Below are 12,045 nucleotides of genomic sequence, written 5' to 3' on the forward strand. Positions count from 1 at the left end.
CCACTGCAGCTGTGATATCCGGTCTCAAGATCAACATCTCATACATGAGACCACCGAATGCCGATGCAATGCTAGCGGACCCTGCTAGCTCTACGGAGCAGGCATCAACATATATATCCCTGGCAATAGGCATCTCTGACTGACAAGGCGTGTCAGCCACATGCATCTCCTGACTGTCTACAAAAGACGCATCAACCTGTCGTGCAACCTCATAGCACACCAGCTGCTCTAGGTGTCTGCTGGAAGACATATCCTGCACAACTATATCCCCATGCTCACTGTCGAGCATAGAAAGGAATGACTGCATAATCGCTGACATCTCAGTCTCCTCTGCAATCATCCACTGCAAACATGACCACTCAATCTGCTATGACTCACTAGAGCTCTCATGCTCTAACTCCGTATGCATAGACTCTTGCACAACGTCCTCATGTCGTGACTCACTATAGCAAGACCGCTCTACCTATCTATCCTGCATAGAAGTATCTCGCACAACTGAATGTCACGTCGCATCGTGAGTGGTTTAGCACGTTTTCTAGTGGGAGACTTGGTTGTGTGCACATGGCTGATGGTTTTTTGTATGACATTGAGGATGCAGGAGACGTATGTTTGTCCTTGCCCAGTGGTATGAGATTTACCCTGCGTCATGTGCATTATGTGCCAGATCTGAGACGGGATTTGATCTCAGTCAGACAGTTACGGGATAGTGGATGTCAGATTTCGGTACGAGAGCGAGATTTTGTGATGCATTTGGGTTCGCTAGTGATTGTGAGAGGTGCCAGGAGTGGTACAGGTTACCCATTGCATGTGGATCACGGGAGAGACGGTGTTGTCTCTGTGATCATGCAGCCAGGTAGAGAGCGAGAGAGCAGGCGAGTCTCTTTTGCTCATGGGTTGCAGGGTACTTTGCATGGAGTGCAGAGTAGTGAGCTCGTTGTGCACACAGTTGGGGCACGACTTGAGCAGTCACACAGAGAGGTGACAGAGTCAGACATGCATGCTTTGCTAGTGACTGAGCAAAGCAGAGAGTCAGTTGTGCGAGATACTTCTATGCAGGATAGACAGGTAGAGCGGTCTTGCTCTAGTGAGTCACGATAGGAGGACGTTGTGCAAGAGTCTATGCATACGGAGTTAGAGCATGAGAGCTCTAGTGAGTCACAGCAGATTGAGTGGTCATGTTTGCAGTGGATGATTGCAGAGGAGACTGAGATGTCAGCGATTATGCAGTCATTCCTTTCTATGCTCGACAGTGAGCATGGGGATATAGTTGTGCAGGATATGTCTTCCAGCAGACACCTACATCGGCATTCGGTGGTCTCATGTATGAGATGTTGATCTTGAGACCGGATATCGCAGCTGCAGTGGGAGCATTTGCAGTTGGGGTTGTCAGTCGTTTGTTGACTGATGATGGCATAGTGCACGAGGGAGATATGCAGGTATTGCGTACATACTTGCAGTACGTGTGCAGTACGTCTGGTGGTGTATGGACTTAGGCGGGAGCAAGACAACCGGATGCACACGATCACAGCCAGCCAGTGGGAATCGGTTGAGAGCAGTTTTCTCTCACCTTTTGTAGTCTTTAGACTAGGTTCCCTTGCTTAAAGGCACAGTCGCCTTTAAGTGGGAGGTTGTTGGGGTATAGGCGTCTGTGCCTTGCCCGGTCGCCCAGAGTCTGGGCGCCCACTGACTTGTATACCTTATACATAGCATAAGTGTATAGGGGGCTGCTCACTCTTTGGAGTCTCCCCAGCCATATCTGTGTTGTGTGTCTCCTTCTCTCTCTCTCTCACTCTCCGTCTGTGGTGCTCCCCGATCCCCTTCACCTTGCACTTCTTGCCCTCTTGATGGGCTGATGCAATGTCTTCGAACACCTTTATTGAAATCTGGAATGCATTTTCAGATTCTTCTTTTGGACAGAGCACTAATTGTTGCGATCCACATTGATCACATTCTCCCTTCAAGCAAGAGAGCTTATGAAATGTACACTCATCTGGCTTCGGACATAATACCATCTTAGCCAATTTGTTGATGCTATTGTGCGTGTACGTAGTAGCTCCACACTTTCCTAGATCCTCTTCTATGAAGCACACTTGACACTTGCAGCCACACCCTTCACTGTGCACTCTTGTCTTGCTTTGTCTCACCTGGTTGAATGCATCCTTGAGGTATATCATCTGTATGTGAGCAATGCAACAACAAGTGTACCTACCCTTCAACTTGCGAACAAACCAAGGCTTCAATCTCTCAAAACATCTGAGAGATATCTTGATGTGTGAATATTGCATTCGGAATCTCCTATAAAATTTCACCTGTCCAATGCAAAGAAAATCTCATCAAAACTTTGAGGCTGTGAAGAGAAGGTTAAAGTCATTGCAACTTGAACATGCTACCTAACATGGTACTTGTTAAACCTTTTAGTACCTAAGCCACTCTAAATTGTACTTTATGAAGTACCAATTTTTGCAAAGTACCTAAGTCCTTGAAATTGATAATTTAATAAGTACCTCAGAGAGTACATTTAAAGTACCTATATACCTAGAGTTTGTATTTCGAAAGTACATGCTGGTGGTCGCATGCTAGCTTCTACCTAATCTCAAGGTACTTTTGAAGAGTTCTACCTAATATCAAGGTACTTCTACCTAATCTCAAGGTACCTATATACCTACATTTTGTATTCCGAAAGTACACACTGGTGGTCGCATGCTAGCTTCTACCTAATCTCAAGGTACTTTTGAAGCTTCCAAGTAGCCCAAGAGAGCCTATTGGTATATATTGTCATAGCTGTAAAGGACCTATGAGTTTACAAAGGTGGTTTTAAACTACCATTAAATGTACAATCATTGTCCAGGAGGACCCTAATAGAACTTATGAGTTTACATCGGTGCTTTTGAGCACAAACCCCTTTGGCATGGTAGTATTACTAGCATCTACATGTAGGTACTCTAGGTAATCTTCAATGTAACACATTTTTACAAGGTACATGTAGTAAAACTGCTAGTGTTGAAGTACCTAGTCTATGCACTTTTTTTTGCCTTTATGTATACTTGAAGTACTTGTTTGACCTCATGTTAGCTTCTACCCAGGGTGAAGGTATTCTTCATGGTTCTAAGTATTTTAGGAGATCCATGAGTATATATTGGTGGTTGAAGAGTTTGTATATATACTATACCTATGGTGCTTGCTATGGTGATAGTAAAATATATTTGAGTTTATATTGGTGCTCCAAGAATACCAAAAGATTGCCTTTTGGAGCGTACACACCTTTGGGGCTTCACAAACAACATTATACATGATGTAATACTACCTAAATGTAGTTACTCCATATACACATGGTACCTATACTAGAGCATGAAGAGAACAAAATAATTAAGCACTTTTAAAGCATACCTGGGACTCGTTAAGCAAATGTATTGGATGCTTTATGTAAGATTTTCGCCCCAGACGCTTTCGACACACATCCTTTTTGTTTGGGGACACTCACGTCTCCGTCTCCCAAAAAGCAAACACAATGTCTCTTATCTCCTGTGTGATGCAATGACTTTGAGGCTATTGACGTCGGCATAATTGCAATGGAATCGCTCTTGCTTCAGCCTGTTGTAATCGTGAATTAGCTGCCACAAAATTTTACCGATGCAACCCTGTAAACCTCGCCATCTCCGAATTTCTTATAGACCTTGATGGATCCCCTTTGCTATTCACCAACATCATGCATAAAGCTCTTTTTAGCTTCAACTCTTCCTCAGACAAGGATGTTTTGACTTTGGTGACTGTGCCTAGTTGTTGGAGAGTATAGACTTCTCTAATCCACAGAGCAGCCGTCGAAAAGCTGGCTTCTCTTGAAGCAATCGAAAGGTGGTTTTCTTAGCTTCGCAATTCATGCCTTTTGTAGCTTTTTGCCAGCAAAGCACCATTGTTTTGCAAACTGTAATCATATCTTCAGGCGTTGACAAGCATGATGCATCCCATTCTCTTTTTCTTTGACGACTCTCTCGTTTCATCATGGTCCAATACTATCGCATCCTATGTGTGGCTTCTTGGTGAATCATGGTTGAGTAATCAGTGCGACCATGAGGGGACATCCCATCATTTCTTGGATTGTCCTCGACACGATCCTGAGATGAGTGAGACCACTCCATTAGATTGTCCTTGACACGATCCTGAGATGAGTGAGACCACTCCATTGGATTGTCCTTGACACGATCCTGAGACGAGTGAGACCACTCCATTGGATTTGAAGCTTGCTGATGGTAACCAAAACCATTGTCTGCAATTATTAGCTTCCCGATAATGTGGCGATCGTTTGGAGGATGCCGTTGGTGTCCAATTGCTCCTTCCACGGACGTGGGCTGCAATCCAAGCTGAAGAATCTGCCAATGCTGCTGGTGCAACTCAACCCCCTCTTCCAATGTACTCTCACCCACACAAAACTGTTGCTGCTGAATTTCCTATCCCAACCTGTTGATGCTTCCATCCATGGGTAGCCATCCGCCTTGAGTGTAGTGAGAAGGTTGTTGTTGTTGTTGAATGTCCTTCTGCCACACCTGAGAACACCAACGTGGGGCAGAGTAGACAAAACGCCTTGCCCTTTTGAAGGTTGGAGCACGTTGGTTGCAGTTTTTGAGTGCATTCGCATCAAGCCAGGACGTAGACGTCATTGAGGCAGATGAATGTGAAAGCCATGCTTGCTTGCTTCAAGAGAAGGAGGGATGAGGGTATATTGCTAAACAACATGCAAGTAGAGAGAGAGAGAGAGAGAGAGAGAGAGAGAGAGAGAGAGAGAGAGAGAGAGAGAGAGAGAGAGAGAGAGAGAGAGAGACTCAACTACAACAGCACAGAGGAAAAAGAGAGACGCTCAACTACAACAACACACATAAAAGATAGACGGACAGACATTTCAAGAAATCGTTAAAGTGGTTGGAGCCAACGTTTCAAAAAAATAAACATAAAGCATAGTTTCACAAGAACATCTTCAAAATGTGCTAAAGCACCATCCATAAATGCCTCACAAAGAAGTGTCAAGGACACTACTTTTTGCACCACCTTTTCATGCGATCACCCAAGAGTATCGATGCCCCATACACTTTCTTTTTTTGAAATAATTGACTAATGCACACGTGGTGGGAGGTGTCTTATAAGCTTTGCGATGAATGTGGGCCAAGTTAATTACTAGATACATGTGAGTGTTTCGATATGATGAGCTGAGCATGTATAAGGGTGTGGGTGCCCTATAAGGGCGTTGCTATTGCCCATAGGCGAATGGCTTACTAAGAACATCATTTTTCTTACATTGGATTGCACTGAAATACCATCCCAAGACACTAGATTAAACCATGATCTGGATGCCCTATAACTACTTACCATTGTCTACATTGCCTAATCACCTCAAGGAAAGTTTTTTTATGCAAACGATGGTAAGTAGTATTTTATGTAAACCTAAGGAAATACCACTGATATGACATTTCCTATGGTTCGAGAGGGAAGTAAACAAACATTCAACAGCTTACGGCTATGTGCCATGCCACAATATTGCCTGCCCCACAGCTATGCTCATGGTGAGGGAGTTGTCAGAAGTGACATGTGAGAGAGAGAGAGAGAGTCGATTAAGAGTTGGGGGACTACTTATACCTTTTTGGGAGACTTTCTATTTAAAACAAGATGAAGATCATCTATGTTTATTTACGTGTATGTCTTTTTACTAAACAAAAAAGAAAATTGAAAAAGTGAATGCAACCGCTTTTAAAGACAAGAGTCAAGATTCCACGTGGCCAAAAAGGACATGATTTTTTAAATTTAGTTTTCAATAATTTTAAGTCCCACTTGAGTCGATCAATAAGAGATGAAAGATCTTCTCTACTCTCTTGTGCAGCATCGTCTCAAATTCTTCACAATTCACAATGTGGGTGCTCACAAGGGTGGATCATTGAATGACTTCGTGCATGGACATACCATTTAATATGACACTAGGCCTAGATTAGAGCCCCCCTCCCCCCGCCTCACTCTCTACCGAAAGAATCTGCTGCATAAACTACATTGACATTTAGAGATCCATCGCATGCTGCTGCCAGGATCTCCATCACCGGCTTCTTCCCAGGTAACTCTATCGTTGTCCTGCGCACTCGGAATGCATTTCCTGCTGCTCTTCGCAGACATTGAATGCGGCTCGTGGCGAACAAGTTAGCTCACAGCTGATACACTTTTCCGGTCGCTCAATTCTACGCATATTATACTTTCTCGTCCACAAACATTATTTTCCTAAATTCTTTAGATCTATGCTGGCTGTGAGAGAGAGAGAGAGAGAGAGAGAGAGAGAGAGAGAGAGAGAGAGAGAGATAGATATCAATTATACGTCTGTGTAGTACAAGGTAACAAAATGTGGTCATATGTGCTATATTGGGGGGGGGGGGGGGGAACTCGGGAGGGAGCTCTATCCATAGGGGGTATGGGTGCACATCTATATGCATAGGAAGTACAATTATGAAGTGCGTCAGGTTGACTAGCCTAATCCTATGTCAAAGATCTGGTACATGGGTGGGTGTGGTGTAAGGGTTGTGCGTATCTGAAGATATCTTTCCCAGGCTGCCACCAAGATTTCTCCTGGGTTGCATGGTGGTGGTGAGTTTGGATCTTTTGGATTTGTATGCGATGGAGTCTCGGAGCTCTGTATCCTATACATAGAGAGAGAAATATACAATGAATTAACCAAGGCTATTTCTTGGTTTTCATAAAAAGTCTCTCAAATCTTTTAACATACATTCTTTTGTGATCCAAGAGGGGAGAAGCTCTCCTCATAGTGTCGTGCATGCAAGAAGTACCAAAGTCCGGGTTGTAGCATACTACTCCCTCATCTCGACAAAGTCCTGATGTTGCACAGAAATAACAATGGATATTCGTGGCTTCTTGCGAGACAAGGCATCTAGATGCAACCACAATCTTTTTTCTCTTCAAGTATATTATTTGAAAGTGAAATTGAGACATGATTGCATGAATCTTCTCCATGTAGAGGTGTGGAGAGCAAGAACTGAAATCCATGGCTCTATTCGTAGTAGATTGCTTAGTTCAATAGTAGTCAATCCCAAAAGCATCTGGTCCAAAAACTGCCCTCAAAAGCAGCCAACGCAAATTGCGGAAATGGGTACAGCCTGCCACATGGCACAGCCAGTGCATTTCACGGCATTTCCTTACGGTTGTCCACTTCAGCATGTGAACGGATTTTTCGGGCTGCTCGTACTACCACGTCATCAGCAGTCCGTACTGCCACGTCATCAGTTTGTGACATACTAGATCCGAGATAAACCCTTAAACACTCCTGTTGCACCTGACAAGTAACGTTGTGTTTGTGCAAAGTACTAGATTTGAGCTAAAATACTTAAAGCCTTCTGTTGCGCGTCACATATTGCTACGCCAGAATACCAAGAGCTCTAATGCGGATGAGATGACTGGATGAAAATTTGATTGTGGAATTGTATGATGTAATGCATGCTAGAATGTGCTATCCGATAATGATGGTCATTGGCATATATGCATAAAGGCAGTATGTGCTAAAGAAGTGGATCAAGTTTTGCGAGTGTAATGGCGGGTGATTACTCTTCTTCAACATGGGGATATGTCACAAAATGATACCTCCAGCGGCATAGTGAATGCCTAATGACTTGGTCGCCTATACATACCGCAGAGTCAGAAGAGCTTGCTCCAAATGTGACTTGGCGGGTTTCTGCATGAAAGAATTGAGAAGTCCCACTAGAAACTGCCATCAAACCGGGTGTTGAAAACCCAAATAAGAGAACCAACAAATTTCCGATACTTTGTAGCATCTGCTACATCTTGGGAATCATACTGTGACAACTTCTGATTGGGATCCATAGAGGTTGAGATAGGTTTGCACTCGGTCTTACCAAATGCTTCCAACAATTCTTGGGTATAGCGCTCCTAGGAGAGAAAGATGTCCCCCTTTGTCTGTCATATCTCCGATCCAAGAAAGTAGTGAAGCAAGCCAAGATCTGCTATCTCAAACTCCTTAGCCAAGGTCTCCATAGTATTGCATATATGCTCAACGTGGCTACTTGTAATCACAAGATCGTCAAGATAGAGGATAACAAGTATCACTAATCCTCCCTCACGGTAATTGTATAAATTACCGTGAGTATACAATTACCGTGAGGGGCTACTTGTAATCACAAGATCGTCCACATAGAGGATAACAAGTATCACTAATCCTCCCTCACGGTAACAAGTATCACTAATCCTCCCTCACGGTAATTGTATAAATTTGGGTTTGCAGAAGATTGGTGAACGAAGTGTCATAGAAAGAAAGATTCTATCTGCTGGTACCACGTTCGAGAGGCTTGCTTGAGGCCATAGAGAGTCTTTAGCAACCTACAAACCATGTTTGCGAAGTTTGGATCCTCGAACCCTGGAGGTTGCTCCACATACATCTCCTCCTCTAAGTCACCATTGAGAAATTCCGAAACAACATCCACCTAAAAAACTAGCCACTCGAAAAATATAGCAAGGGCACAAACTATCCGAATGGTCGCCATCCTCGCAGTCCGTGCAAAGGTCTCATCATAGTCCACACCAGGTTTTTGAGAAAAGCCTTTGGCAACTAGTCTTGCCTTGAGCTTGTCCAAAGAACCATGAAATTTGTACTTAGTCCATTAGACCCATTGGACACCAATCACCTTTCGCTTGGCAGGCCGCGGAAGCAACTCCCAAGTGTTGTTCTTCTTGATGGAATCAAGTTCTTTCTGCATGGCCAACTAACACTTCCGTTGTGAAAGCCTCCTCAATTGTTAGAGGATCTTTGTCCTTGATCATTATTGACATCAAAACATAGTTCAAGTCCCATCTACCTCAACAAATCGAAGTCGCTGAGATCGTCGTGTAGTACCGGCTTCACACCAATTGGGTGGAAAATCTGAACTTGTTGAATCTTGCAAGGTCTCCAATAGCCACTTCGGCAACTTGTCTGTCTTGCTCCCCAGGGGAGAAGCTATTGGTATATTTGGCTCTAACTCTGCACTATGATGAGAACCACTGCCATCTGCATCATTTGGAATGGGTGCATCCTCCTCCGAAGCCTGGGGGATAGGGGTAGGAGAAGAGGGTTCATCAAGAGGCAACACATAATTTGGGTCTCCAAGTATCAGCAGATTAGGGGTCATCGTAGAAGACTTGGAAGCGAAAGCCCCCTCTGAAGGTAAAAGCTCGTTGAAGACAACATCACGGCTGAGTACAACATCCTTCTTCTTTGGATCATAAAGTCGATATCCCTTGGAAAGAGAGTTGTAGCCGACAAAAATTATTCTCCTGGACTTGGGGGTCAAACTTCCCCCTTTACTCCTTTGGTACGGACATATGCATCACTCCCAAAAATCCGAAAGTGGGAGACGTCGGGCTTCTTACCAAAATAGGCTTTGAACGGGGTCTTCCTAGGAACTGAAGAGGTTGGAGATCCGTTTATGGTATGAATTGCCGTCGCAACTGCCTCGGCCCACAAAGACTTTGGCAAGTCTCGATGCTCAAGCATGGTCTGTGCCATTTCAACCACTGTCCTATTCTTCCACAAAACAAATCCATCCTCTGAAGGTGATCCAGTATTCGCAAGCTCGCGCTTGATGCCATTGTCTGCACAAAACTAAATATAAGAGAGAGAGAGAGAGAGAGAGAGAGAGAGAGAGAGAGAGAGAGATATGAAATGATATATTAACCTCTTCAAAAAGACCAAAGTGACCTATGATAAAAGAGTTTACAAATGGTGAATCCGATACAATGTCTGTGTAAAAGACTGAAAATTGAAGCTGAACTGAGCTAAAGTGAAATGAAATGGAATGAAATGAAAGGCTAAAATGCTGGAATCAAGATCCTATCCTATGATATCCAACATCGGTCATTGGTGAAGCTCATTAATGTCTTCCTCAGTGGAAATCTGCGTTTTTGGACAGCTGCTTTTTTTGCAGCAGGAGGGCAACGCTCAGCTTTGCTCCACCAGATCTTGCCTACTCGACCCGGCTTGGCATCCGGTGCCTTGTTGGCCCATATCCTCTTCAGATTATCAGATTTCAGCCGTACATACCTGCTGTTTTTTCTCTGTTTTCAGCCCTCTGACGACTGTGCACACCGAACCCTCCCCACACCCTCTACACCGCTCCGGACACTGTCGGGAGCGTACGAGCATGCTGAAAATTGCTGGACAGCAGCGTTTTCATCACCTCACAGTTGCGTTTTTGGGTGGACAACAACCTCTTGGCTTGTGTTTTTCACAGAGGTTGAAGTTACCTGCTGCCAGGACACCATCCGGTGGTGGTCCATGCGGTCTCTTAGTGACTGCTGCAGTACACAGTATCTTCGACATCGGCTTGATCATCTACGGGCGTACGATTCTTGGGAGATCCATTCATTCCAACCATCATTTGGTGGTTGCGCACTCACAAGGGGGTGGTGACTTGTGGTTTGCTATGGACACACCTACACATCATCAGAGGAGTTCACATGAGATATGGCCATGCTCATGGCATATGGGATCACGACATTCCTAGAGAGGACACCACCATCTTGGGTGGATAGACACTTACCACTTGACCTCGACAAGTGAGATCGCTTGCTTACACAGGAGCATCTACATGGACTTAGGGAGAGGATCTTGGATCTCTTCTTGGACAGGTTCATTGCTTGGATCTACAGATTGGAGTGGGACTTCAGTGCTTTGGACTCTCTTAGAGAGTTTACCCGCGAGATGCGGGGGATAAGGCATCCCGTGACTACATCCGGAGTCACCTGGAGCTTGGCTTGGATGGCAGTGCAATTGCTCTTCTACACTCCTGATCATTTGGATTGCTACCTTCAGAGTTGCTTACACTCACCCTCAGTAACCTTACAACAGACTTATCCCCCGACCTGGGCAGTAGGCCACTCCCAACTCATTTACATTGAGAGCCACACTGAGTTGTGGTTTGGTGGCGTTGTTGGGGCGGATTATGTTTTGGTTGACACCGGAGGATTGGAGGTAGGAGATACATGCAAGACGGCGCAGACAGATTGGTCTGGCCTTTCCTCTTCTCAAAGGATCTTCACAACGCAGACTGCTCAGTCTGGCTTCGCTACTTCTACAGGATAATCACGGTGCAGATAGCTTGGTTTGACCACACCTCTTCTCAGAGGCCCTTCACAGTGCAGACTGTCGAGTCTAGCTTTCCCCTCATCTTGGATTACCCTACCTACTTATAGGACGCCATCCGGTGTTGGTCCGTGTGGTCTATCGGTGACTGCTGGAGCTTACGGTAGCTTCTACAGTGCAGACTGTTTAGTGTGGCTTTCCTTGATTGGGAGGACGTTTACAGTTCAAATTGCTACATCTGGCCTTCCTGGAGTTTTACACAGCTTAGCCACCTGGCCACACTGGTTACAGATTCATGCATTGACAGGCTTTCGGTCATTCTCATGGCGGTTCTTGGGCTTCTCCATTTTCTCCAGACGGTTTGACTACAGACACCACAAATCCTATTGGGCAGGACACTTGTAGGTCTATTGGCACTTCTTTTACGACAAGGAGTTGTTTTCACACTCAATTCGGGACCTTCACGCAGTATCTTCACCCTGTATTGGCGGAATACAACAGTGTGCTACACTGCTCGTGATGGCACTGTACCATGGAGATCCATCGGAGGTTGGGACACGCCAGACTGCTACAGACATCTTCATCATTTGCCTCACATCTTCGGCTTAACGCGGTTTGCTAAGCATCAGGTGCGGAGAGGGGGTGTTAGACTTACACCACTCTGTTGCTTCACAGGTCTAGGGCATACATGTACGGTTAGTGTGTCTCCGGGCTGGCTACCCTTTGTCTATACATTTAGACTACACTATCCGACCGTCCACTTTTGGGCCGACCGTCCACCTTGTCCGGGCGCCCTCATATTTCATTTATTTCTTGTTGGGTCGTGGGGGATTTTATCTCGCATTGCCCTACCTACCCTCGAGCACCTATTTATGGGGCCAGGGGGGTATCCACTTCCATCATATTGATTGTACTGAGAGTCTTTGTAGTCA

The 12,045-nt window shown here is 45.0% G+C and overlaps 1 protein-coding gene across 5 annotated transcripts in view; it reads left to right on the forward strand.

Annotated features, from left to right (window-relative positions):
• Nucleotides 1–5,913: 5,913 nt before the first annotated feature.
• Nucleotides 5,914–12,045, forward strand: part of LOC147457538 (sorting nexin 2B-like) — a 48,247-nt gene continuing 42,115 nt past the window's right edge. For 2 of the 5 annotated variants that reach the window (XM_086512401.1, XM_086512403.1), the window contains exon 1: nucleotides 5,918–6,091. The gene's annotated coding sequence lies outside the window, so the exon portion shown is untranslated. Of the gene's footprint in view, nucleotides 6,092–12,045 lie in introns of all 5 variants that reach the window. The other 3 variants (XM_086512404.1, XM_086512405.1, XM_086512402.1) reach the window with 3 other exon arrangements.

This window comes from Adiantum capillus-veneris, chromosome 5 (assembly GCF_014529385.1).
Source record: "Adiantum capillus-veneris isolate H3 chromosome 5, ASM1452938v2, whole genome shotgun sequence".
NCBI classification, from domain to species: domain Eukaryota; kingdom Viridiplantae; phylum Streptophyta; class Polypodiopsida; order Polypodiales; family Pteridaceae; genus Adiantum; species Adiantum capillus-veneris.